Source organism: Ranitomeya imitator, chromosome 8 (assembly GCF_032444005.1).
Source record: "Ranitomeya imitator isolate aRanImi1 chromosome 8, aRanImi1.pri, whole genome shotgun sequence".
Classification (NCBI taxonomy): Eukaryota; Metazoa; Chordata; class Amphibia; order Anura; family Dendrobatidae; genus Ranitomeya; species Ranitomeya imitator.
In genome coordinates, this window is record NC_091289.1 from 126371132 (window position 1) to 126398519 (window position 27388).

The 27388-nt window shown below is 43.6% G+C and overlaps 1 long non-coding RNA gene across 1 annotated transcript; it reads right to left on the reverse strand.

The window, feature by feature from the left end:
* Positions 1–2281: 2281 nt before the first annotated feature.
* Positions 2282–27388, reverse strand: LOC138647953 (uncharacterized). The gene is made up of 3 exons (XR_011315070.1): positions 27251–27388; positions 7204–7305; positions 2282–2309 (listed from the first exon to the last, which is right to left on the reverse strand). It is a non-coding gene; the product is annotated as an uncharacterized lncRNA (long non-coding RNA).

Here is a 27388-nt window from a genome sequence, read left to right on the forward strand (position 1 = left end):
CCATCCATACAAGTCCTGGACCACCCTTTTAAGAGGTTAATGATGGATCTGCATACTTACTATTTATTCTAAATTTGATACCATGAATTTTTGAGTTGAAATACAATTTTTATATGTTTCCAATGATTCTGTCCCCAGTGTTATTCTGTCTTATGGCCATTGAACACAGTGGCAATACTGTGCCGTATATGGCAGAAATATAGTATTTAATAATAATATAGTCATGGCTGAAAGTGATGGAACCTTTGAAATTGTTCCAGAAAATTAAGTATTTTTCCCAGAAAATGAGTGCAATTACACGTTTTGTTATACAAGTTTATTTCCTTTATGTGTATCGGAACAACACAAAAAAAAGGCAAATTGGACATAATCTCTCACAAAAGCCCAAAAATGGGCCAGTCAAAATTGTTGGCACCTTTCTAAATGTGGGTAAACAACTTTATCTCAAGCATGTGATGCTCATTCAAACTCATTTGTGACAAGTAACAGATGTGAGTGATATGAAAATCACACTTGAAACCAGATAAAAAGGGGAAAAGATGACTCAACCTTTGCATTGTGTGTTTGAGTGTGACAGCAAAGAAAAACTGATCAATGGTTGCAACACAGGATAGTCCAGATGGTGGATAAGGAGACCCAATCAAGTTCCAAAGAAATTCAAGCTGTCCTTTAACCTCGGGGTGCATCAGTGACAGCACGAACTATCCATCGACATTTGAATTAAATTAAATGCCATGGCAGGAAACCCAAGAGGACCCCACTGCTGACACAGAGATATAAGAAAGCTACACTGCAGTTTGCTAAAATGTGCATGAGTAAGCTAAAATCCTTATGGGAAAGTCTTGTGGACAGATGAGGCCAAGATAGAGCTTTTTAGTTAAGCACATCATTCTACCGTTTACTAAAAATAGAATTAGGCCTACAAAGAATATAACACAGAACCTACAGTCAAATATGATGGAGGTTCAAAGATGTTTTGGGGTTGTTTTGCAGCCTCTGGCACTGGTTGCCCTGACTGTATGCAAGGCATCATGAAATCTGCAGATTACCAAAGGATTTTGGGTCACAATGTAGTGTCCCGTGTAAGAAAGTTGGGTTTGCATCCTAGGTAACAGGTCTTCCAGCAGGACAATTACCCCAATCATACATGAAAAAGCACCCATAAATGGATGGAAACAAAGCGCTGGAGAGTTCTGAAGTGGCCAGCAATGAGTATGCATATAAATCCCATTGAACACCTGTGTAGAGATCTTAAAATTGCTGTTGGGAGAAGGCACCTTTCAATTATGAGAGCAGTTTGCAAAGGAGAAGTGGTCAAAAATTCCAGTTGAGAAAAGAGATGAGCAAACACTGACTTCTCCTGGAAGACCGTTTTACAATTCGGGAGTCCAGGGAGGGAGCAAGAGAAATATTTTCTTCCTGCAAAGTTCGGGTCTCCATTGATTCCTATCAGATTTGGGTTCAGGTTGAAGTTCGGCTAGAATTCTGATCCCTGATCCGAACTTTGGACTAAAGTTTGATCAAACCCGACGAACCCAAACTTCCATGGGCCTGCTCATCCCTAAATGAGAAGTGTAAGCAGCTTGTTGATGGTTAGAGGAAGTGATTGCAGTTATTGATTCCAAACGGTGGGCAACCATACAGTAGGTTGAAGATGCAAACAATTTTGGCCCATTTTGGGTGTTTTGTGTGAATTTATGTCCAATTTGCCTTTTCTTTCTCTGTTTTGTGTACATAAGTATAACAAAACATGTGCAATCGCAGTAATTTTCTGAGTGAAATACTTAATTTTCTGGAACAATTTCAAGGGTGCCAAAACTTTCGGCCATGACTATAATATATTCCTTTTTCCAAGGACCAAACAAATGTGCACTAATTTCTGCAAATGCCTTTTAAATAGTATTACTACACAATTGTTTTATCTGTGCCGAAGTAATAAAAATAATTATTACAAATAATCAAATGCAAGCGTAAAACTGCTTAGAGATTGATTAAAAAAGAGAAAATGAAAGCAAGGATAACCATAGCATCCAGCGTAACACTGTGCGCACACTAATGACCGAGAACATTTGCTTTCCATTTGATGTTTATTACAATTAACATCGAATTCATTACTTAGGAATATTAACTAGAAACACTGCATCGTTTGTAGGACTAAAAACAATTGCTTTGTGGTGCAATCTTCTAAAATCCGCACAATTAATGAAAAAAAATAGTGGAGAGATTGAGCTCAGCTGTCACATATAAAAATAGGAATTAAATTGCTTCTTTTTGGAAGAATCCTTAACATTTTCCTGACCAAAAGGGCACTACAAAAAGAAAGAAAATAGGTCCATGTTAATTTCTAATTCGTGTACTTTAAAAAACTGACACATGCTGCTATTAATCATAAACACATAGATACAGTGACATGTAAAAGTTTGGTCACCCTGGCCCAAATTACTGTTTTTGTGAACAGTTAAGCAAGTTAAAGGAAATCTCTGACCTACTTTTTCATATATAAGCTGCGGCCACCGCCATTAGGGGCTTATCTACAGCATTCTGTAATGCTGTAGATAAGCCCCCGATGTATCCTGAAAGATAAGAAAAACAGGGGCGGTCAAGTCCGATGGGCGTCTCCCATCTTCATGCAATGATGTCCTCTTCTTTGCTTCCTGTCGTGGCCTTTGCGCAGGCGTACTTTATCTGCCCTGTTGAGGGCAGAGCAAAGTACTGCAGTGCGCAGGCGGTGGGCTGCTCCGACCTTTCCCGGCACCTGCGCACTACAGTACTTAATCTAATCTAACTTGTATTTCTTATCTTTCAGGTTACATCGGGGGGGCTTATCTACAGCATTATAGAATATTGTAGATAAGCCCCTGATGGCGGTGGCCGCAGCTTATATGCGGAAAAGTAGGTGAGATTCCCTTTAAAGATGAAATGATTTCTAAGAGGCCTAAAGTTAAAGATGACGCAGTTCCTTTCTATTTTAGGCAAGAAATATTTTCACATTTGACATTTTAAAAATTACAAAAAGGAAAATGGGCAAATGCAAAGTTTGTGCACCTTGCATGTACTTTTGCAAGTATCACAGCTTGTAAATGCTTTTTGGAGCCAGACAAGTCTTTCAATTATTGTTTGAGAAGGAATTTTCATCTATTTTCCTTGCAAAATTCTTCCAGTTCTATGAGATTACTTGGTTGTCTTGCATGCACTGCTATTTTGATGTCAAGTCACAGATTTTCAATGATGCTCAGATCAGGGGACTGTGAAGGCCATTGTAAAACCTTCAGCTTGTGCCTTTTGAGGTAGTCTTTTGTGGATTATGACATGTGTATAGGATCATTATCCATTTGTAGAAGCCATTCTCTTTTCAACTTCAGCTTTTTTACAGATGGTGTGTTATGTCTACATCAAGAATTTTTTGAAATTTCATTGAATCCATTCTTCCCTCTACCTGGGAAATGTTTTCCGTGCCATTAGCTGCAAAACAACCCCAACATATGAATAATCCATCTCCAATGCTTAATGAGATGTTCTTTTCCTGTAATTCTGTGCCCTTTTTTCTCCACACATATCTTTGATCATTGTGGCCACAGAGTTCGATTTTAACTTCATCGGTCCATATGACATGTTTCCAAAATGCATACTTCTGATGCTGAAATTATGGTGAGGGCGCAGGAGAGATTTTTTTCTCATGACTCTTCCATGAAGGCCATATTTGTGCAGGTGTCTCTGAGCAATAGAACAATCTACCATAACTCCAGAGTCTGCTAAATCTTTCTAAAGGTCTTTTGCAGTCAAGCGTGGGTCCTGATTTGCCTCTCTAGCAATCCTACAAGCAGCTCTCATTTAAATTTAGCCTGGTCTTCCAAACCTTATCTTGACCTCCACTCTTTCTGATAACTGCCATTTCTTAATTACATTTCGAACTGAGGAAAAGGCAACTTGAAAACGCTTTGGAATCTTCTTATAGCCTTCTCCTGTTTTGTGGCCCTCTACCATTTTCATTTTCTGAGTGTTAGACAGCTGTTTAGAAGAATCCTTAGTTGCTAATTTTTGGCACAAGATTAGAGGAGGCTAGGTTTTTATAAAGCTGGGAAATTTGCATCACCTGGCCATTCGTAACAATAATAGTGAACAAGCCATAACGGGCTAATTAAGGCCTGAAACCTTGGTTAAAGTTATCTGAGAACACAAATCTCTAAGGGTGCCAAAACTTTTGCATCAGCTCATTTTCCTTTTTGTAATTTTTAAAATGTAAAAAATGAAAATATGTATTTGTTTTGCCTAAAATAAAAAAGGTAATGGGTTAACTTTAGGTCTTTTAGAGATCCTTTAATCTTTAACTTAACTGTTCACAATAACAGTAATTTTGACCAGGGGTGCCCAAACTTTTACATGCCATTGTTTACTGTAATGTTACATATCGGTAATGAACCCTTGTACCGTGAAATATGAGTGGGCTCAGCACTTGATATATCCATCCAACATACATATATGAAGGATGGTGCCAATGGGTTAAGGGGCTTTTCTATTTACAATTATATGCACTCATCCACAAAAAAATTTTTTTTTAACCTGGAACTCCCATTAAGACTCAGTCTCCAGATAAGGCAGTATTCGCACTGTGCTTTGCTGCATGTTCCGCACTCTGTTGGGAGCATCTGTCTGAATCTAACAATTATTATCTTGCTAAAAAGAAGGCTACCGCCAGAAAGATTGTGGATTATGTTACAATGACTCCATTGAGGAAGAGTGTAAACATTTTTTGGGCACTCAGACAGAGGCTCTAGAAGGAGGACTGAACGGGCAGCAACGCTTAAAGTGAAGAGAGACATTTAGACTAAGATCACACAACCATATTTTAGGGCCAGAGTGCTGTTCGCTAAAAAACTGACATCACTAGAGCTAATGTCATTCAATTAGGCTGCTCAGATGGGAGTTTTTTTTCACTGACCAAATCAGCGCATAAAAAAATAAATAAAATCACAGAATGCACTAGATTCTTCCATATGTTGGATGGACTGTATTTGGTCTTGTAAATTTTAATAACTTCTGATCAATAAAATCTGCCATGTGGATTGCATGTGGATGGCAATGGTGAAGAAAATTCCCCATTTTTTTTCGGGATGAAATGCGGATGATTTTTTTAAAAAACGTACATGTTGAACTTTAGGAGAGCCTTAGGCCCCCTTTATATGTACGTGTCTGTTACGTGTGGCATTCCGGAAAACGGATGCCACACATAACGTACTCATTATAATCTATGGTGCCGCACCGTGTGTCTGAGCAAAGCACATGGAGACATGTCTGTTTTTTACCAACAGCACAGATTACAAGGGCCAGTACAAGGGTCTGGGGAAAACACGCACTGCATACAGATGGCATTCATGTGGACGGGTGTAACATTGCAAAGTATATTAGATTTGGAATTAATTCTTCATAAACCATATCGGGGGGGGGGGGAGGAAGGCGGGGGAACACACGGCACACGTTTTTTCTGGTACGCTACTTTACTGACGTGTGAAGGGGGCCTTAGGGTGATTTCAAACAAAATACTGTGTTCTTTTTAAAGGGAACCTGTCACCCCGTTTTTTCAGATTGAGATAAAAATACTGTTAAATAGGGCCTGCGCTGTGCATTACAATAGTGTATGTAGTGTACCCTGATTCCCCACCTATGCTGCAAAACACATTACCAAAGTCGCCGTTTTCGCCTGTCAATCAGGCTGGTCAGGTCAGGTGGGCGTGGTGACATCGCTGTTTCTTCCCCAGCTTTCCGTTGGTGGCGTAGAGGTGTGCGCATGTCCAAGTGCCGAATCCACTGCGCGCACGTGAAGAAACAGCGCGCGATCTGCGCTATTACCCTTGTCATCGGTGGGGGCAGCCATCTTCCTGAGGCCGCGCGTGCGCAGATGGAGTGCTCTGCTGCACGGGGCTTCAGGAAAATGGCAGCAGGATGCCGCGCGTGCGCAGATGGAGATCGCGGCGGCCATTTTCCTGAAGCCGAGATGCAAACTCGGCTTTGGGAAAATGGCCGCCGCGATTTCCATCTGTGCACATGCGGCATCCCGCGGCCATTTTCCTGAAGCCGAGATGCAAACACGGCTTTGGGAAAATGGCCGCCGCGATCTCCATCTGCGCACGCGCGGCATCCCGCGGCCATTTTCCTGAAGCCCCGTGCAGCAGAGCACTCCATCTGCGCACGCGCGGCCTCAGGAGGATGGCCGCCCCCACCGATGACAAGGGTAATAGCGCAGATCGCGCGCTTTTTCTTCACCTGCGCGCAGTGGATTCGGCACTTGGACATGCACACACCACTACGCCACCAACGGAAAGCTGGGGAAGAAACAGCGATGTCACCACGCCCACCTGACCTGACCAGCCTGATTGACAGGTGAAAACGGCGACTTTGGTAATGTATTTCGCAGCATAGGTGGGGAATCAGGGTACACTACATACACTATTGTAACGCACAGCGCAGGCCCTATTTAACAGTATTTTTATCTCAATCTGAAAAAACGGGGTGACAGGTTCCCTTTAAGAATGCAGGGTTTTTTTGTTAAAAAAAAAATTCTAACCAAATGTCAAATTAATATTGATCAACAGAAAAATGTCAAAAACACCACCAACTCCATTTTAATTTGGGTGGTTTAACACCTAGGCACGGGATTGCTGGTGGAGAAGTATATACTGCTGTGGTCTGGCTGCAATGGAGACTAGACAAAGGAAAGTAGAAGTTCACATTTTTTGCTCAGCTCTATTGGATTTGGTTTTTGCATATGATTAGAAAAAAAATTGTGTACCGCAAACATTTATTTCAAATGTCATGTGAATGGAAATTTAGACGCTAATCATCACAGCTTTTATGCTAGACTTTGGGTTTTCGTGCCATTTCCACCCAACTCTGACAAAGTAGGCGTTGCTGGAGCGGATAGAGCATGTAAACCTGCTCATAAAATTCCTGACCACCAACGGCAAATCTTACTCCAGTCACTGAGTGGAGTAAGAACTTTGGCAAGGTGCACATGGACGCCCACACCAATCGGCATTCATTACTGAATCAGGCACCTTTCGCTCCACCTTGCACCCTCACTAAGGCCGGCATCATATATGCCAGTCTTGTTGAATTGAGGCCTTAGTGCCAAGTAAAAGGGATAGAGAACAACTCAACAAGGATGCGCAGAAATTGCATCTGCAATAAAATTGGAAGGATACTCACATGCCTGCATGCACTGCCGCAGCATTTACCTCTTCTCAGATGAGCTAGTCTGGTAAAAACAAAATTTCCAGTCTGTGGATCTGTGTATCCATCTTGCCCAGCCTTAAAGAGATACGTGAATTTTATTTTTCAATCTACCCTGGAATAAAACTTTTACGGCAATAATATCATCATAAAATTTCCAGGTTACCCCCCAAAGTCCAATTAACATGTACAGAATAACAAGGATTGCCAACATTTTTGACACACAACAAAGATAAGAACTTTTAGCAGACCAAGATGTGGCAGAGGCCATGAATATTCACAAATTCAATGTTGTAAACCACAATGGCATGATAGTCACTGCTTCTTATAACAACTCTATACAGAAAATAGGTTAGAACAACAGAACAAGTTATGAATAGTGAACAAGATACAGGTGTAGTCAGCCTAAAGAAAATCCTGGCAAGAAGATGAATGGGTGGCACTCGGTGTCCTGTCTCTTCTTTATTCAAACAAGTTTTAAAACATGGATGCACGGGGAGCGCATCACCGTATGGACGATGGCCATTTCACGTGCAACCGATGCTTCAATGGGTCCAGGTACCAAAAAAAAAAAGAATCCTATATGGATCATCTGAATTGATACATTGTAACTATTACCTGGATGGGTTTATGCACGTGAAACGGCTGTCATCCACACGGTAACCCGCACCCGTGCATCCATGTTCTAAAACTTGTTTGAATCAAGAAGAGTTTTTACTAGACGCAGAGTGCCACCCATTCATCTTCTTACCAGGAATTTTAAAGACTCTGCTTGTGTGGGGTATTGCACCTGTCGTCCTGGAAGCTAATTTCAGGAAAACATATGGTAAGTTGTGACCAATATATCACCATTAAAAGCATTTTCTCTGTTAGGCTGCTTTTACACATCAATTGTTTGCCATCAGTCACAATCCGTTGAATGTTGAAAAAAACGGATGTCGCAGATTGTGAAAAACTGATGCAACGGATCCGTTTTTTCGCCGGATCCGACTAGCTGATCAGTCGCAATCCATCACTAATACAACGCTATGAGAAAAAAAACGGATACAGCGGCAACATTCGCTGGATCCGTTTTTTTCAAAATTCGCCGGATTGTGACTGATGGCAAAAAACTGATGTGTGAAAGCAGCCTAACAGATAATTGCAAAAATAAAAATACTGGAAATCACAAATAGCCTCATAAAGGGGTTTTGTTTTCAGGGAAAATCCCTTCCAAATTGGAGTCTCTGTCAGAAGCCCCAGCAATCAGCTGATTCTATCGGGAAAGTTTGAAAAAAAAACGGATCCAGCGACTGATGCCTCTGGATCGTTTTTTTCCTCAGACTTTATTAGCAACGGATTGTGAGGAATGGATTCACGTTTCATCCGTCGTTCACCGGATCCGTCGAAAATTGTTTGTCCGGGGGCCGGAGACAGCAAAGTAACATTTTTTGTGTACGTCGAAAAATCGGACAGCAACTGCCGTCGTTTGCTCGAATGGAAGCCTATGGGTGCCGGATCAGTCAATGACGGCGATGAATTCCACATTTTTTAAATGATCATGCTCCGATTTATTTAGGATATAATTAGCCAGATTCGCTAGTCGGATCCGATGAAAAAACGAATCCGTCGCATCAGTTTTTCACAATCTGCGATGGATGCGTTGATCCCACGGATCGTGACTGACGGCAAAAAACTGATGTGTGAAAGGGGACTAAACCAACTACAGGTGCATCTCACAAAATTAAAATATCAAAAAGTTAATTTCAGTTTGTCAATACAAAAAGTGAAACTATTATTATATAGTCATTACAGAGTGATCTATTTCAAGTGTTTATTTCTGTTAATGTTGATGACTATGGCTTACAGCCAAAGAAAACCCAAAAGTTGTTATCTCAGTAAATTAGAATACTTTATAACACCAGCTTGAAAATGATTTTAAAATCCGAAATGTTGGCCTACTGAAATGTATGTTCAGTAAATGCACCTAATACTTGGTCAGGGCTACTTTTGCATCAATTACTGCATCAATGCGGCGAGGCATGGAGGCGATCAGCCTGTGGCACTGCTGACTGCTGAGGTGTTATGGAAGCCCAGGTTGCTTTGGTAGCAGCCTTCAGCTCGTCTGCATTGTTGGGTCTGGTGTCTCATCTTCCTCTTGACAATACCCAATAGATTCTCTATGGGGTTAAGGTCAGGTGAGTTTGCTGGCCAATCAAGCACAGTGATACTGTTGTTTGTAAACCAGGTATTGGTACTGTTGGCAGTATGGATAGGTGCCAAGTTCTGCTGGAGAAAGAAATTTTCATCTTCAAAATGCTTGTCGGTAGAGAAAAGCATGAAGTGCTCTACAATTTCCTGGTAGATGGCTGCGCTGATTTTGGTCTTGATAAAACACTTGCGAAACGTGCGTCGGGTGTGGTGGGTCCTCCGTGCGCTCCCCCAAACAGTAACTATACCTTGGTCCTTATGCATTTAGTATCATATATTTTGCTTACAGTGTCACATGTCCGCTCACATTGTGCACATACAGGATTTTTGTTATACTGCCACATAGATATCCCTTACTTGGATATAAATATATGTTATTTACTTAATATGTACGTATGTGCTTAATTGCACTGTACTATCCTGTATGGCATTTTTTGAGTGTTACTGTATTTTACATATCAACTTTTTTTGCACACTGCAAATTTACTATTGCAGTAAGAAGTAGGATCTAGGGGTTGATGGTCAGAGGCACTCCACTTTTCTTTTCCTGTATTGTGGGAATTGCTGTGCTTTTTTATATGAGTAGTGTTAATAAAGATATATTTTTCTATTACGTTGCCATTTGTGAAGTTGTTCCTTTGGTTTTCTATGTGCATTGCTTCATGGCCCCTTAGGGGATTTATTTAGGTGTTTCTGACATTCTAATTTTGTGAGATGCACCTGTAGATGTTTGATGCAGCGGCTACTGATGAATGGTTGTGTACAGTACAGACCAAAAGTTTGGACACACCTTCTCATTTAAAGATTTTTCCATATTTTCATGACTATGAAAATTGTACATTCACACTGAAGGCATCAAAACTATGAATTAACACATGTGGAATTATATACTTAACAAAAAAGAGTGAAACTACTGAAAATATGTCTTATATTCTAGGTTCTTCATAGTAGCTACCTTTTGCTTTGATGACTGCTTTGCACACTCTTGGCATTCTCTTGATGAGCTCCAAGAGGTAGTCACCGGAAATGGTTTTCACTTCACAGGTGTGCCCAGTCAGGTTTAATAAGTGGGATTTCTTGCCTTATAAATGGGGTTGGGACCATCAGTTGTGTTGAGCAGAAGTCTGGTGGATACACAGCTGATAGTCCTTCTGAATAGACTGTTGGAATTTGTATTATGGCAAGAAAAAAGCAGCTAAGTAAAGAAAAACGAGTGGCCATCATTACTTTAAGAAATGAAGGTCAGTCAGTCCAAAAAATTTGAAAAACTTTGAAAGTGTCCCCAAGTGCAGTTGCAAAAACCACCAAGCGCTACAAAGAACCTGGCTCACATGAGGACCGCCCCAGGAAAGTAAGACCAAGAGTCACCTCTGCTTCTGAGGATAAGTTTATCCAAGTCACCAGCCTCAGAAATCGCAGGTTAACAGCAGCTCAGATTAGAGACCAGGTCAATGCCACACAGAGTTCTAGCAGCAGGCACATCTCTACAACATGGGCATATATAGAAAAACAATGAAGAGACTGGATCAAGAGTAAATATAACCATAAAATCAATCTATTTATTAATTACAAAAAGATAAAAACAGCAGACTTTGTGCAGCAGGCCTTCATGGTAAAATAGCTGCTAGGAAACCACTGCTAAGGACAGGCAACAAGCAGAAGAGACTTGTTTGGGCTAAAGAACACAAGGAATGGACAATAGACCAGTGGAAAACTGTGCTTTGGTCTGATGAGTCCAAATTTGAGATCTTTGGTTCCAACCACAGTGTTTTGTGCGACGCAGAAAAGGTGAATGGATTAACTCTACATGCCTGGTTCCCACCGTGAAGCATGGAGGAGGTGGTGTGATAGTGTGGGGGTGCTTTGCTGGTGAGACTGTTGGGGATTTATTCAAAATTGAAGGCATACTGAACCAGCATGGCTACCACAGCATCTTGCAGCGGCATGCTATTCAATCCGGTTTGCGTTTAGTTGGACCATCATTCATTTTGCAAAAGGACAATGACCTCAAACACACCTCCAAGCTATGTAAGGGCTATTTGACCAAGAAGGAGAGTGATGGGGTGCTACGCCAGATGACCTGATGGTTTGAGGTGAGCTGGACCACAGAGTGAAGGCAAAAGGGCCAACAAGTACTAAGCATCTCTGGGAACTCCTTCAAGATTGTTGGAAGACCATTCCAGGTGACTACCTCTTGAAGCTCATCAAGAGAATCCCAAGAGTGTGCAAAGCAGTCATCAAAGCAAAAGGTGGCTTCTTTGAAGAACCTAGAATATAAGACATATTTTCAGTTGTTTCACACTTTTTTGCTAAGTATTTAATTCCACGTGTTAATTGATAGTTTTGATGCCTTCAGGGTGAATTTACAATTTTCATAGTCATGAAAACACAGAAAAGTCTTTAAATGAGAAGGTGTGTCCAAACTTTTGGTCTGTACTGTATGTAATACATGACAGCTTGAGTCTATTCTACTTGACTCATAAAGGAGTTCCTGGCATGATACCCCCTCTATTACACCAATACGGTGCCATTCACAAGCAGAAGTCCTCCTAGAAGTACTTGTTTGGACATCTAGTCTACAATAAATGGAAATGTTGCTTAGCAATTCACCAATCATGCTTCTTAAAACAATTATACAGCAATAATTGTACAACATTTCCATCAATCTTGCTCAAAGATTTTATAATAACAAAGTACATTTAATCAATAGATCTTGTAATAATAACTTCCACAATTGGATGTGTTTAAAAAAATGTCCCTGTGCTGAGATAATCTTATAAATGTCCCCTGCTGTGTGCTGTGTAATGGCCGTGTCTGGCCGTACAGGAACATGGTCTGATCAAACCACAGCTCCTGGGCAGAAGAGACTATACAGACAGGACAGCACTGGATCACCACTGATTCTTTTTGCAATAGAAAACATTTCCCTGCCTGTTTTTAACCCTGCTGTTCTGTTGGTCAAAAATGACCGACTTTGAACTTCAATATTCTTTAAAATATTCAAGATGCGGCTCTGAAACCCGTGGCCGACCGACCCATCCTCGTTTAAGTCAATCAACCACAAGTTTCAGAACCGCATCTTGAACACCCCAAAAAATACCAAAGTTCAAAATAGGTCTCCCCAGACCGAACAGAACAGCAGGGTTAACCCTGCTGTTCTGTTCGTTTCCACGATACACTTGTACTGCTCCGGTCATTTTTGACCGCACCTATTAAAATGCTGTTTTAGCTACTTAAAAAAACGTTTTTGAATACCTGTTGCATTATTATACTGTATGTGAACATGGTTGGTCATTCTAAAAAAAAAGAAATACGTAAAAAAGTTTTTTAATTTATTTTGGGTTTATAAAGGTTACAAGGGCTTATTGAATTCTGCACAGAAATTACAAATTTGAGCTTAACTAAAACAACTACGACTATAACTAAAATTAACTATAGTATAAAATTTAACTGCGTGCAAACATTTTGAAAAAAAATAGTAAAAAAAAAAAAAATAATAATTTTTCAGGAAATCTTCACAATTCTATTGTTTACATTCAGGACAACAATAATACACTTGTCTCTTGCACATATATTTTTCGCAACGAAAATAAGTCATGCTTGATTTGAGGTCATTCGAAGGAGGGCAAAAGCAGCATCTCTTTCTTTTTAGGCTGCTGGAGGATGTTGATTCAGTTGCAGTGCCAGTGGAGGCTGTGGTTTGAGCATGCTGCTGGATGCTTTGAACAACGGCAAGTGCTCCTTCACTTCTGGGATTCACATGTCTCTCTTCAATAAAAGGCCTAATTAGGGATTGTCCTAATTCTTCCAGAAACAGTCTTCTTTTATGTAGTTTATTTCTGACAACTGAATTTATTTATTTTTTAGAGGAAAAGCAGGGTAAATAACATACAGAGAAAAAAAATTGCACAGAACTATACTGAAAGCCAATGCGTATGGTTTGTACTGAAAGCATGTGTAAATCTGCACCTAAAGCAACTGTTTACTTCATAAACAATAGTAGATGCAATAATTAGTCTCAAAAGAAATTATAATTCATTTGTTTTACTCAAAAAATGGCTGAAATTAGCATAAAATGCTATTCGGTCATTTTTGACCGGGAACAGTACAAGTGTGAAAAAAAATGTGGCGCAAAAACTAAACAAAAAAAAAAAAAATACCCTTAGAAAGAACCTCTCAAATTAGGAAAATAGAAGTAACCACAAGTTTCAGAACCGCATAATGAATTTGTTAAAAAATATCAAAGTTCAACAACAGTCATTTTTGACCAAACAGAACAGCAGGTTAAACAATGCTTTACCTCAAAGAATCTTCTGTGATCCCCTGCTAACTAGTCTGTACTAGTTGGGAACTTTGTTTGTGGGACAACCGCTTTACTCTACACAATCATTACAAAAAGGCCAGGTTCAGAAGAGCGTATCAAAAATAGTCAGTTTTTCATCTTGATTGTCATGCATATCGAGCCCATGCGTCATCTGTATGTCCACTTCTTACACCAGTTTGGCATCTTGAACGCTTCCAAAAATGTACAAAACCTAAACATACAGTTTTCTATGTTAACCCCTTAACGACCGCCGATACGCCTTTAAACGGCGGTAGTTAAGGGTTCTTAAACCACAGTGCCGTTAATCCCTATAACAGTGATCAAAATTAAAAAAAATAGTAAATAAACCCCCCTTTATCATCCCGTAAGAAAATATAATAAAATTTAAAAATGTATTTATTTCCATTTTCCAATTAGCGTTACAGTTGGGCTACAGCGAGTTGGGCTAAAGGGTTAGGGTTAGGGCTAAAGTTAGGGTTGGGGCTAATGTTAGGGTTAGAGTTGGGATTAGGGTTGAGATTAGGGTTAGGGTTGAGATTAGGGTTAGGGTTGAGAATAGGGTTATGGTTGGGATTAGGGTTAGGCGTGTATTGGGATTAGGGTTGGGATTAGGGTTAAGTTTGAGGTTAGGGTTGTGTTGGGTTTAGGGTTAGGGTTGGGATTAGGGTTAGGGGTGTGTTGGGGTTAGGGTTGTGATTAGGATTATAGATCGGGTTGGAATTAGGGTTAGGGGTGTTTTGGGGTTAGGGTTGGAGTTAGAATTGGGGGGTTTCCACTGTTTAGGTACATCAGGGGGTCTTTCCAACGCGACATGGCTCCATAATTGATTCCAGCCAATTTTGCGTTAAAAAAGTCAAATGGTGCTCCCTCCCTTCTGAGCTCTGTGGTGCACCCAAACAGTGGTTTACCCCCACAAATGGGGTATCAGCGTACTCAGGACAAATTGCACAACAACTTTCCTGGTCTAATTTCTCCTGTTAGGGTATGTGTCCACGTGCAGTAAACGCTGCGTGTTTGACGCTGCATAGGGACGCAGCGTCAAACACGCAGCGTCCAGATGTTACAGCATAGTGGAGGGGATTTAATGAAATCCCGTCTCCACTATGCGTGGTAACACGCACGCGGCGGCCCTGCAACTCCGGACATGCTGCGCGTCTTTTCAGATCGCAGCATGTCCATATATCTTGCGGCGACGCAAGATATAGCACAGGGCCCTATGGTGGGGAGCGATGATCCCGGATGTGTGCTATGAACACATCCGGCATAATCGCGTCCCAGAAAGGGGGCGGAGCTTACCGCAGAGCGGGTTTGCCGCTCCGATGATACCGCCGGCCATCCTGAACGTGGACACACAGCCTTACCCTTGTGAAAATAAACATTTTGGGGCGAAAAGATCATTTTTGTAGAAAAAAAATTTGATTTTTTATTTTCACGGCTGTACGTTATAAACTTTTGTGAAGCACTTGGGGGTTTAAAGTGCTGAATACACATCAAAACAAGTTCCTTAAAGGGTCTAGTTTCCAAAATGGTGACACTTGGGGGGGGGGGGGGGGTTCTGCGGTTTAGGCACACCAGGGGCTCTGCAAACGCGACATGGCGTCCGATCTCAATTGCAGCCAATTCTGCATTGAAAACGTCAAACGGCACTCCTATTTCAAGCTCTGCCGTGCGCCCAAACAGTGGTTTACCCCCACATATGGGGTATCAGCATATTCAGGAGAAATTGTACAACAAATTTTGTGGTTCATTTTCTCTTTTTACTCTTGTGAAAATAAAAAAAATTGGTTCTGAAGTAAAAATTTTGTAAAAAAAAAGTTAAATTAAAGTTAAAATTACATTTTTTCCTTCCATATTGATTCAGTTCTTGTGAAGCACGTAAAGGGTTAATAAACTTCTTGAATGTGGTTTTGAGCACCTTGAGGGGTGTAGTTTTTAGAATGGTGGCATTTTTGGGTATTTTCTGTCATATAGACGCCTCAAAGTGACTTTAAATGTGAGACGGTCCTTAAAAAAATGGTTTTGTAAATTTTGTTGTAAAAATGAGAAATCACTCGTCGACTTTTAACCCTTATGACTTCCTAACAACAAAAAATTTTTTTCCCAAAATTGTGCTGATGTAAAGTAGACATGTGCTGATGTAAAGTAGACATATTTATGAACTATTTTGTGTGACATATCTCTCTGATTTAAGGGCATAAAAATTCAAAGTTTGAAAATTGAAAAATGTTACACATTTTTGCCATATTTCCATTTCTTTCATAAATAAACGCAAGTAATATTGAAGAACTGTTACCAGTACCATGAAGTACAATATGTCACGAGAAAACAACGTCAGAATCAGTGGGATCTGTTGAAGCGTTCCAGAGTTATAACCTCATAAAGTGACAGTGGTCAGAATTGTAAAAATTGGCCCGGTCATTAAGTACCAAAATGGCTCTGTCACTAAGGGGTTAATAGCTGCAGTTTATCAATTTAGATGATCCGTAAGGGATTCTTTATTTTTGTGCGCACCCACAGGCTTGAATGTGGGAGTCTCATCTGATAAACAGAAGAGAATAGTGCACATTATGGTTTTTATTTTTATAAGGACACCAGTCAGTGTGAAAAAACTCTCATCTGAACAGCCCTATAGATAACATTGGCCAGTGTGTGATCAGTGTGCCCAATACGCTCATCTGAACAGCCCTATAGATAACATTGGCCAGTGTGTGATCAGTGTGCCCAATACGCTCATCTGAACAGCCCTATGGATAACATTGGCCGGTGTGTGATCAGTGTGCCCAATACGCTCATCTGAACAGCCCTATGGATAACATTGGCCAGTGTGTGATCAGTGTGCCCAATACGCTCATCTGAACAGCCCTATGGATAACATTGGCCGGTGTGTGATCAGTGTGCCCAATACGCTCATCTGAACAGCCCTATGGATAACATTGGCCGGTGTGTGATCAGTGTGCCCAATACGCTCATCTGAACAGCCCTATGGATAACATTGGCCAGTGTGTGATCAGTGTGCCCAATACGCTCATCTGAACAGCCCTATGGATAACATTGGCCGGTGTGTGATCAGTGTGCCCAATACGCTCATCTGAACAGCCCTATGGATAACATTGGCCGGTGTGTGATCAGTGTGCCCAATACGCTCATCTGAACAGCCCTATGGATAACATTGGCCGGTGTGTGATCAGTGTGCCCAATACGCTCATCTGAACAGCCCTATGGATAACATTGGCCGGTGTGTGATCAGTGTGCCCAATACGCTCATCTGAACAGCCCTATGGATAACATTGGCCGGTGTGTGATCAGTGTGCCCAATACGCTCATCTGAACAGCCCTATGGATAACATTGGCCAGTGTGTGATCAGTGTGCCCAATACGCTCATCTGAACAGCCCTATGGATAACATTGGCCGGTGTGTGATCAGTGTGCCCAATACGCTCATCTGAACAGCCCTATGGATAACATTGGCCGGTGTATGATCAGTGTGCCCAATACGCTCATCTGAACAGCCCTATGGATAACATTGGCCAGTGTGTGATCAGTGTGCCCAATACGCTCATCTGAACAGCCCTATGGATAACATTGGCCAGTGTGTGATCAGTGTGCCCAATACGCTCATCTGAACAGCCCTATAGATAACATTGGCCAGTGTGTGATCAGTGTGCCCAATACGCTGATCTGACCATGGCCCAAGATCCCTGCAGACACTGCTCCAGCAGGGGCGGTTACATTACAGATAGTGCTCCGGACTGCTGCTCTCTGCCCTCCTGTGGCTCTATCATCACCATCCTCTCGTACAGCCATAGAGAAGGATATCACTGTGTGAAGGAAGGGGGTCTGTGATTCTGTTCAATGTCAACAACTCAGCACGGAGACCACAACATACATCACTGGAATTTATAATATAATCAATTAATGACAATTCCCTGCCGCTCTCCGCAAGCAGAATTCTCCTTCCCACATGCCATATTAATTAGCGCGAGCATGGTCAGCTTAAAATCCCGCCTGTGTCAGAGAACTGACACTCAATGGACTTTACAAAATTGCTAATGACAAGAAGCAAGAAAAACGTGAGCAGAAATCGAATTACTCTTCATTTTCTATCATTCACAGAAAACGTCTCTGACGGCTTGTATAGGGCCTGGATGGTAAACACTGTGTGATGCATGCTAATGTCGTAGTAATAGACACGGTCTGGGATGGGATCACAAGTGGATGGCTGGTTTTCTTACAAAAAATATGGTAAACGACGTTGACAGAAAAAAAAAAAACGGAACTTTCTTATTCAGGAAAATTTGATGATATATGATATACATGTGGAATCGTGGTGTGAATCTCTGGACACTGACTGCACTGTTAGATACCCACACTCCCTCAGGCCGGCGTCACACACAGCGTAAAACAATACGGTCCGTATATTACGGCCGTAATACGCTGAAAAGTCCCCAAAATAGTGGTCCGTAGCTCCTCCGTAGGCAGGGTGTGTCAGCGTTTTTTGCGCATGGCATCCTCCGCATGTAATCCGTATGGCATCCGTACTGCGTGGTTTTCTCGCAGGCTTGCAAAACCAACATACCGCTATAGAAGGGATCCATGTGTCACAAAAAAAAAAAAAATAATAATATATATATATATATATATATATATATATATATATATATATATATATATATATATATATATATATATATATACACATACATACATACATACACACTCAGATATATTAAAAATATTACAACAACCTTTGTTTTTATTTCATTAAAATAATTTTTAATAATGTGTTTGTGTATTTTTTTTATCCCTTTACTAGTATTGGATTAATAATGGATAGGTGTCATAATTGACGCCTCTCCATTATTAATTTGGCTTAATGTCACCAAATGTCACCTGGGCTAATGTCACCTTACAATAGCAAGGTGGCATTAACCCTTCATTATCCCATATCCCACCGCTACACGGGAATGGGAAGAGAGCGGCCAAGTGCCAGAATAGGCGCATCTTCCAGATGTGCCTTTTCTGGGGTGGCTGGGGGCAGATGTTTTTAGCTGGGGGGGGGGGCCAATAACCGTGGACCCTCTCCAGGCTATTAATATCTGCCCTCAGTCACTGGCTTTACTACTCTGGCGGAGAAAATTGCGCGGGGGCCCACGCCAATTTTTTCCGCCATTTAACCCTTTAATTTAGTAGATAGAACGGCATTTTGCATATACACACTACTGACATTAGTGGTGTCGAATATGCAAAAAAAATGGTGATATGAGATGGTTTACTGTATGTAAACCATGTCTCATATCATGTCGGGTTTAGGAAGGAGATAGCAAAAGCCGGTAATTGAATTACCGGCTTTAAAGCTATCTCGCGCTGGAAGAAATATTAATATATATATATATATGTGTTTCACTGACATATATATATATATATACCTATTCTATGTGTACACATTTATTCTACCTATTCTTCTGTAAGCTGTCAGTGTGATTTTACTGTACACCGCAATGAATTACCGGCTTTTCTCTCTAACACCGCTGCGTATTTCTCGCAAGTCACACTGCTGGTCCGTGTGTAATCCGTATTTTTCAGGCTTCCATAGACTTTCATTGGCGTATTTCTTGCGCAGTACGGTGACAAACGCAGCATGCTGCAATTTTCTACGGCCGTAGAAAGCCGTATAATACGGATCAGTAAAATACGGCAGATAGGAGCAGGGGCATAGAGAATAATTGTGCCGTTTGTTTTGCGAGTTTTACGGACGTATTTTCTGCGCTCATACGTCCGTAAAACTCGCAAGTGTGACGGCGGCCTCAAAGGGCAGTCTCACAAATCCTAATAATTATCCGTGTCCGTGTGTCCATGTGCTCACGTAGCACATCAGTGTGGCACACGTGCGGCAGCCGTGTGCCGACTGAGGATCACATAGACCGTGCAGGAGACAGCGCTACAGTTAAGCGCTGTCCCCTGCGTGTGGTGCTTAAGCCGGCATTCATTCCTTCTCCCCAGCAGCGTTCGCTGGAGAGAAGAAATTAAAACTTTATTTTTAAGGGAAAATTCAAAAAAAACATTGATTTTTCATTCCTTCTCTCCAGCGACCGCTGCAAAAAATCAATGTTTTTTTTTTTTAGTTTTCCCTTAAAAATAAAGTTTGTGTGTCCCCCTCCCGCCTCCCATCCCCTGTGCGCCCCCGCTTGCCGGAAAATACTCACCCAGCTCCTGCGATGTCTCCTCTCAGCGGCCGCTGGCAGCAGTTCCTGTGTGAGCTGGGTGAGTCTTTCCCGGCAAGCGGGGGGCGCACAGGGGATGGGAGGCGGGAGGGGACACACAAACTTTTTTTTTAAGGGAAAATTTAAAAAAACATTGATTTTTCATTCCTTCTCTCCAGCGAACGCTGCTGGGGAGAAGGAATGAATGCCGGCTTCAGCACCACACGCAGGGGACAGCGCTTAACTGTAGCGCTGTCTCTCCTGCGGGCGGTACGTGTACACGGAGGAGAGTGTAGACTGTTCTTCGTGTGCACGTGTGCTGTCCGTATTGTGGTCTGTGCGGTCGGTAAAAAACGGACATGTCTACGTGTTTTGCACACGGACACACGGTCCGTGTGAAAACACGCACATGTGCAGAAACACATAGATCCTAATGGGTCTACATGTGTCAGTGTCTCCGGTATGTGAGAAAACTGTCACTACACGTACCGGAGACACTGACGTGTGAAAGAGGCCTAAGGGGGCTTAGAGCCACAGAAGACCGCTATCGTACGCTCCCACTGGCCATATACGCAGTGGATTGTACAGGGTGACATTGTAATGGAAAGATCGGCTGTGTATCACAGTTGTTTCCCAAAATCTTATCCACACGCTGCTAAAAAAAAATCATATTGTAAATTGAATGATCCTGCAAAGGGTAAACTGTGCACAAACAAATCTGATACATTTCTGCAACAAAATCCTAGCTTACTGTTACCTTGAGCACTACCCCCACAGTATGTAATTACTGTACGTTGCAATGTGTTTGGGCGACATGTCACCCAAATCTGAGATCGCAATATTGCATTGCGACATTTTCAGCAATAATTTCCTATAATGTCTCTCTGCGACCCGCTGCGAGTGTGACACAGTCGCATTTTTCCATGTGTCACATTTTCTGTTGCTGGTCGTAAGTCACTCGCCACACACTTACTGTAGACTTCAATAAAAGCCACATCGGACTACGACTCGCGTGTAACTTCTCTGTGATTTGGCCCTTTTTTTTTTTTTACACCAAAATCAGAGCTCTAAAATAGCCATGCAACAGCAAGTCACAGACAGGTTATATGGATGCTTTTAGGCCATGTTCACACAGTGCGTTCTTTACTGCGGAACCGCCGCTGCGGCTCCGCAGCTGTTTTCCATGCAGGGTACAGTACACTCTACCCTATGGAAAACAGGAACCACAGTGCACATGATGCGGGAATCGGGAAAAAAAGCCGCGCTGAATAGCTGCGGTAAAAAAGAAGTACCATGTCACTTCTTTTTGCAAAACTGCAGCGGTTCTGCACCCATTGACCTCCATTGTGAGGTCAAACCCGCAGTAAAACCCGCAGATGAAAAATATATCTGCGGGTTTTACTGCGGTTTGTGGTGCAGAACCGCTGCAGTGTGGCTGCCCCCCGTGCCCCAATCCCACCCCCCCATGCTCCGATGCCACCCCCCGTGCTCCGACGCCCCCCCCCCCGTGCCCTCATCTCCCCTCTTATACTTACCCGGCCTCCCGGTGTCCGTCCATCCGTCTTCTCCCTGGGCGCCGCCATCTTCCAAAATGGCGAGCGCATGCGCAGTGCTCACGCCGAATCTGCCGGCCGGCAGATTCGTTCCAAAGTGCATTTTGATCACTGAGATAGGTTATATCTCAGTGATCAAAATAAAAAAAATAGTAAATGACCCCCCCCCCCTTTGTCACCCCCATAGGTAGGGACAATAAAAAAATAAAGAATTTTTTTTTTTTTCCACTAAGGTTAGAATAGGGTTAGGGGTAGGGTTAGGGTTAGGGGTAGGGTTAGGGGTAGGGGATTTTCAGCCATTTTAACCCTAAAAAACTCCCTAGAAAACACACAGACTCTGCATAGAAAACTGCATAAAAAAACGCACCAAAAAAAGGACCTGCGTTTTCTGCCAAGAGCTGCGGTTTTTAGTGCAGAAAAAAAAGGATGGAAATTAGGAACGTGTGAACATGGCCTTAGGCTGCTTTCACACATCAGTTTTTTGCCGTCAGGCAAAATCCGTCGAATGTTGAAAAAAAAACGGATCTGTCGCAGATTGTGAAAAACTGATGCAACAGATCCAGCTAAGGCCTCTTTCACACATCAGTCTTTTTGTTTCAGTCAAAATAAGTAGTTTTGTGAAAAAAAACAGATCCAGCGAATTTGCCCGCTGGATCCATCTTTTTCTCATAGACTTGTGTTAGCAACAGATGGCCTCACGTTTCGTCCGTCATGCGCTGGATCCGTCGGAATTTGTTTATCCGTTGTCTGGAAAGGTCAAATGATGGAATGCAGCGACAGATTCCATTTTTTTACACTGAGCATGCTCCAAATCTGTACTTAGTACCCAAATCTATATAAACCTGCCATGTGGCTTCATTCCTCAATGTGCCAGCAAGAAGCGTGCCAGCAGCCTGCCTCATGGATAGATGCATAGATGGTCACAATATTTGCTAGAACTCCTTCCATTTCTGCCACTTGCTCTAAACCCTCTCAAAGATGGGGTGCTAAAACACTCAATATATAGGTTTCCATTATTTTCCAGTAGCCAATCACGTTTGGGAGCCTCCCATTTGGAGATATGAAAAAACGGATCTGTCAAAAAACCGGAAGAAACAGATGCTATACGGATCCGTTGAAAAACCGGATCCATTGTTTCCGTTTTCACTATTTTTGACGGATTTTGACTGACGCCAGAAGACTGAAGTGTGAAAGAGGAGTGGATCACAAAAAAATTGGAGCATGCTCAGTTTAAAAAAACGAAATCCGTTGAATTTTGACAGATTTGGCGCCATATGGTTCCATTGTAGCAAAAGCCGGACACCGCCGGATCCGGCGCTGACCGGTTTTTTGCCGGAGATAAAAAAATGTAACTTTGTATGTTTTTTCCCGCCACCGAATCAACAATTTTCCCCCGAATCCGGTGAACGACGGATGAAACGTGTGGCCATCCGGTGCAATCCGTTGCTAAAACCAGTGTATGGGAAAAAAGACGGATCCGGCGGCATCATTCGCCAGATCTGTTTTTTTTCAAAATTCGCTGGATTGAGCCTGACAGCAAAAAACTGATGTGTGAAGGCAGCCTTAACAGGAGAGCTCAGACTGTTAGGCCGGGATCACACATGCGAGAAACACGTCCGTGTCTCGCATGTGAAATCCAAGCTCTGGCGCCAGCACTCCAGAGCGGCGCGTGCGGCTCCATGTGTTGCTATGCGGCTGCTCTGGAGAGCCGGCGCCAGAGCTTGGATTTCACATGCGAGACACGGACGTGTTTCTCGCATGTGTGATCCCAGCCTTACTCTTTCGGCTCCTTCACATCTACTCCAATAGCCGCCCACCAAAGCTGTTCATCCATCGCTATCAATGCCATCCAACACACCTCTGCTATGTCATGCTCTGCTAATATGTCCATCATAATGACAAATAACTCCATGTAGCATTATTTTTCTACAAAAAGATGACAAAATCTGTGATGGAGGGCAAGTCAACAGGATCCACCAACGCTGAGTATTCTTCTAAACAAAAGCCACAATACAGGTGTGTAGATGCACTTCCACAGGGGCTGTGACATGCACCTTACCGCTGGGTTCAGACGATCATATAAAAAAATTGTCTAATTTTATCCTGAAAACTCAGATGATTTTCATCTGTATTGTGATCCACATTCCATCTGTGTTTGTTTTTTTTTATTTCCTTTGGGGCATCTCTATTTATGCATCAACAGTTCACAATGTATCTGATCAAACAGTTTCCTAGGTTAAAGGGTTGTCCGGTCTTAATCCACAAGTGTGCAGTCACTGTATGTGCCTGCAGCATTGTGAACCACCCACAACACCCACAGTGTGCGCTGTGAGGATTATCTGGTGCCGGGGATGGTGGCCATGTGACCACAAGTAGCGGATATACTCCCAGCCATATTCCTTCTGGCCGAGAGTATGCCAATCACATTCTTGTGGTCACATTACCGCCTGCTACCGGAGCGGGGGAATCCTCACAGTGCGCAGTGTAAGGATTCACAAGTCTGCACTCACATCTAGTGGCTGCAGACTTGTAGTTTAAGACCGGAAAACCCTTTGGCAATAATGGCAATGTAAAAATCGAATGATCCATATGGATGTTTAGATGCCATTCTTTATTTATGGCAGTGTTCTTAGGCAACATTGTGAGTGAGCCCCCTTCCATGGATGAAAAGCCCCCACACATGTATGGTCTCAGAATGCGTTACTGTTGGCCTCACACAGAACTCATGGTAGATCTCACCTTCTCTGCTCCAGACAATCATTGCTCCAGATGTCCCTAATAGTAATAAGGGGCTTCATCAGAAAAAATAACTTCACCAAATTCCTCTATGATGGAGGCGCTATCCCTGTTATGTGTGTGGCTGTCGCTGATGCGGGGGTCATTATGATGAGGGCACTATCCCTGTTATGTGTGTGGCTGTTCTTGATGTGTGAGATCCCTATAATGAGGGCACTATCCCTGTTATGTGTGTGGCTGTCGCTGATGCGGGGGTCATTATGATGGGGGCACTATCCCTGCTATGTGTGTGGCTGTCGCTGATGTGGGGCTACTATGATGGGGCGCTATCCCTGTTGTGTGGCTGTTCTTGATGTGTGGGGTCCCTTTAATGGGGGCACTATCCCTGCTATGTGTGTGGCTGTCCCTGATGTGGGGGTCACTATGATGGGGGTGCTATTCCGGTTATGTGTGGCTGTCCCTGATGTGAGGTCACTATGATGGGGGTGCTATTCCGGTTATGTGTGTGGCTGTCCCTGATGTGGGGGTCACTATGATGGGGGTGCTATTCCGGTTATGTGTGGCTGTCCCTGATGTGAGGTCACTATGATGGGGGTGCTATTCCGGTTATGTGTGTGGCTGTCCCTGATGTGGGGCCACTATGATGGGGGTGCTATTCCGGTTATGTGTGGCTGTCCCTGATGTGGGGGTCACTATGATGGGGGTGCTATTCCGGTTATGTGTGGCTGTCCCTGATGTGGGGCCACTATGATGGGGGTGCTATTCCGGTTATGTGTGGCTGTCCCTGATGTGGGGGTCACTATGATGGGGGTGCTATTCCGGTTATGTGTGTGGCTGTCCCTGATGTGGGGCCACTATGATGGGGGTGCTATTCCGGTTATGTGTGGCTGTCCCTGATGTGGGGGTCACTATGATGGGGGTGCTATTCCGGTTATGTGTGGCTGTCCCTGATGTGAGGTCACTATGATGGGGGTGCTATTCCGGTTATGTGTGGCTGTCCCTGATGTGGGGCCACTATGATGGGGGTGCTATTCCGGTTATGTGTGGCTGTCCCTGATGTGGGGGTCACTATGATGGGGGTGCTATTCCGGTTATGTGTGGCTGTCCCTGATGTGAGGTCACTATGATGGGGGTGCTATTCCGGTTATGTGTGGCTGTCCCTGATGTGAGGTCACTATGATGGGGGTGCTATTCCGGTTATGTGTGTGGCTGTCCCTGATGTGGGGGTCACTATGATGGGGGTGCTATTCCGGTTATGTGTGGTTGTCCCTGATGTGAGGTCACTATGATGGGGGTGCTATTCCGGTTATGTGTGTGGCTGTCCCTGATGTGGAGGTCACTATGATGGGGGTGCTATTCCGGTTATGTGTGTGGCTGTCCCTGATGTGGGGGTCACTATGATGGGGGTGCTATTCCGGTTATGTGTGTGGCTGTCCCTGATGTGGGGGTCACTATGATGGGGGTGCTATTCCGGTTATGTGTGTGGCTGTCCCTGATGTGGGGGTCACTATGATGGGGGTCACTATGATGGGGGTGCTATTCCGGTTATGTGTGTGGCTGTCCCTGATGTGGGGGTCACTATGATGGGGGTGCTATTCCGGTTATGTGTGTGGCTGTCCCTGATGTGGGGGTCACTATGATGGGGGTGCTATTCCGGTTATGTGTGTGGCTGTCCCTGATGTGGGGGTCACTATGATGGGGGTGCTATTCCGGTTATGTGTGTGGCTGTCCCTGATGTGGGGGTCACTATGATGGGGGTGCTATTCCGGTTATGTGTGGTTGTCCCTGATGTGAGGTCACTATGATGGGGGTGCTATTCCGGTTATGTGTGTGGCTGTCCCTGATGTGGGGGTCACTATGATGGGGGTACTATCCTGTTATCTCTGGCTGTCCCTGATGTGGGGGTCATTATAATGGAGGCAATATACATGTTATCTATGGTTGCCCTGATGTGGCGTCACTATGATTCCCATTATGTCCGTCCCTGATATATGGTCACTATAATGGGGGTGCTTTCCATATTATCTTTCCTTGTCTCCATTCCATATTGTGGCACTTATCTATGAATGGGATCGTGCATTATCCTTTATTATCTACATATATTTCATATTCATTCCCCACCTATAAAGCTCAGAGAATATAATATACACCTGTTTATATGGGATGTGTTCATTCCACTATTATCTACATATATGTCATCTTTATTCCTCACCTATCAAGCACAGATAATGTAATATACACCCGTGTATATAGGATCTGTGTTGATTTCCTAATTGTCTACATATATAATTCATGTTCATTTCATACCCAAAATGCATAAGAAATCTATAACACCTCTCCATCTCTTTGGACCTATAAGTTATTATGTTCATTCTTTTTGTTTTCTTCATTCTTTTTAGTATGTCCCATCCAGGTGGGCACGTACCCTTACCACTCCCAACAACACCTGGGTGGGCACCATGCCCTCCTCACTACAAGCGTCACCAGGGTGGGTACCATGCCTCCACCGCTCCCTGCAACACCCGGGTGAGCACCGTGCCCCCACCACTCCCAGCGTCACCAGGGTGGGTACCATGCCTCCACCGCTCCCTGCAACACCCGGTTGGGCACCGTGCCCCCACCACTCCCAGCGTCACCAGGGTGGGTACCATGCCTCCACCGCTCCCTGCAACCACCGGGTGGGCACCGTGCCCCCACCACTCCCAGCGTCACCAGGGTGGGTACCATGCCTCCACCGCTCCCTGCAACCACCGGGTGGGCACCGTGCCCCCACCACTCCCAGCGTCACCTGCCCCCCACCACTCTCAGCGTCACCAGGGTGGGCACCGTGCCCCCACCACTCCCAGGGTCACCAGGGTGGGCACCCTGACCCCACCACTCCCAGCAACACCCGGGTGGGCACCATGCCCCCACCAGTCCCAGCAACACACGGGTGGGTACCATGACCCCACCACTCCCAGCAACACACGGGTGGGTACCATGACCCCACCACTCCCAGCAACACCCGGGTGGGCACTCACCGTGCCCTCATCACTCCCACTACTGCCCGGGCCTTACTTGGCAGGCGGCCTCATGGGCCTCCACTATGTGCAGGACGGCAGCTGACACTGAGGCCTCACTTTGTGGGTCAGACCGCGGCCTCTGCTGTCTCTGCTCCC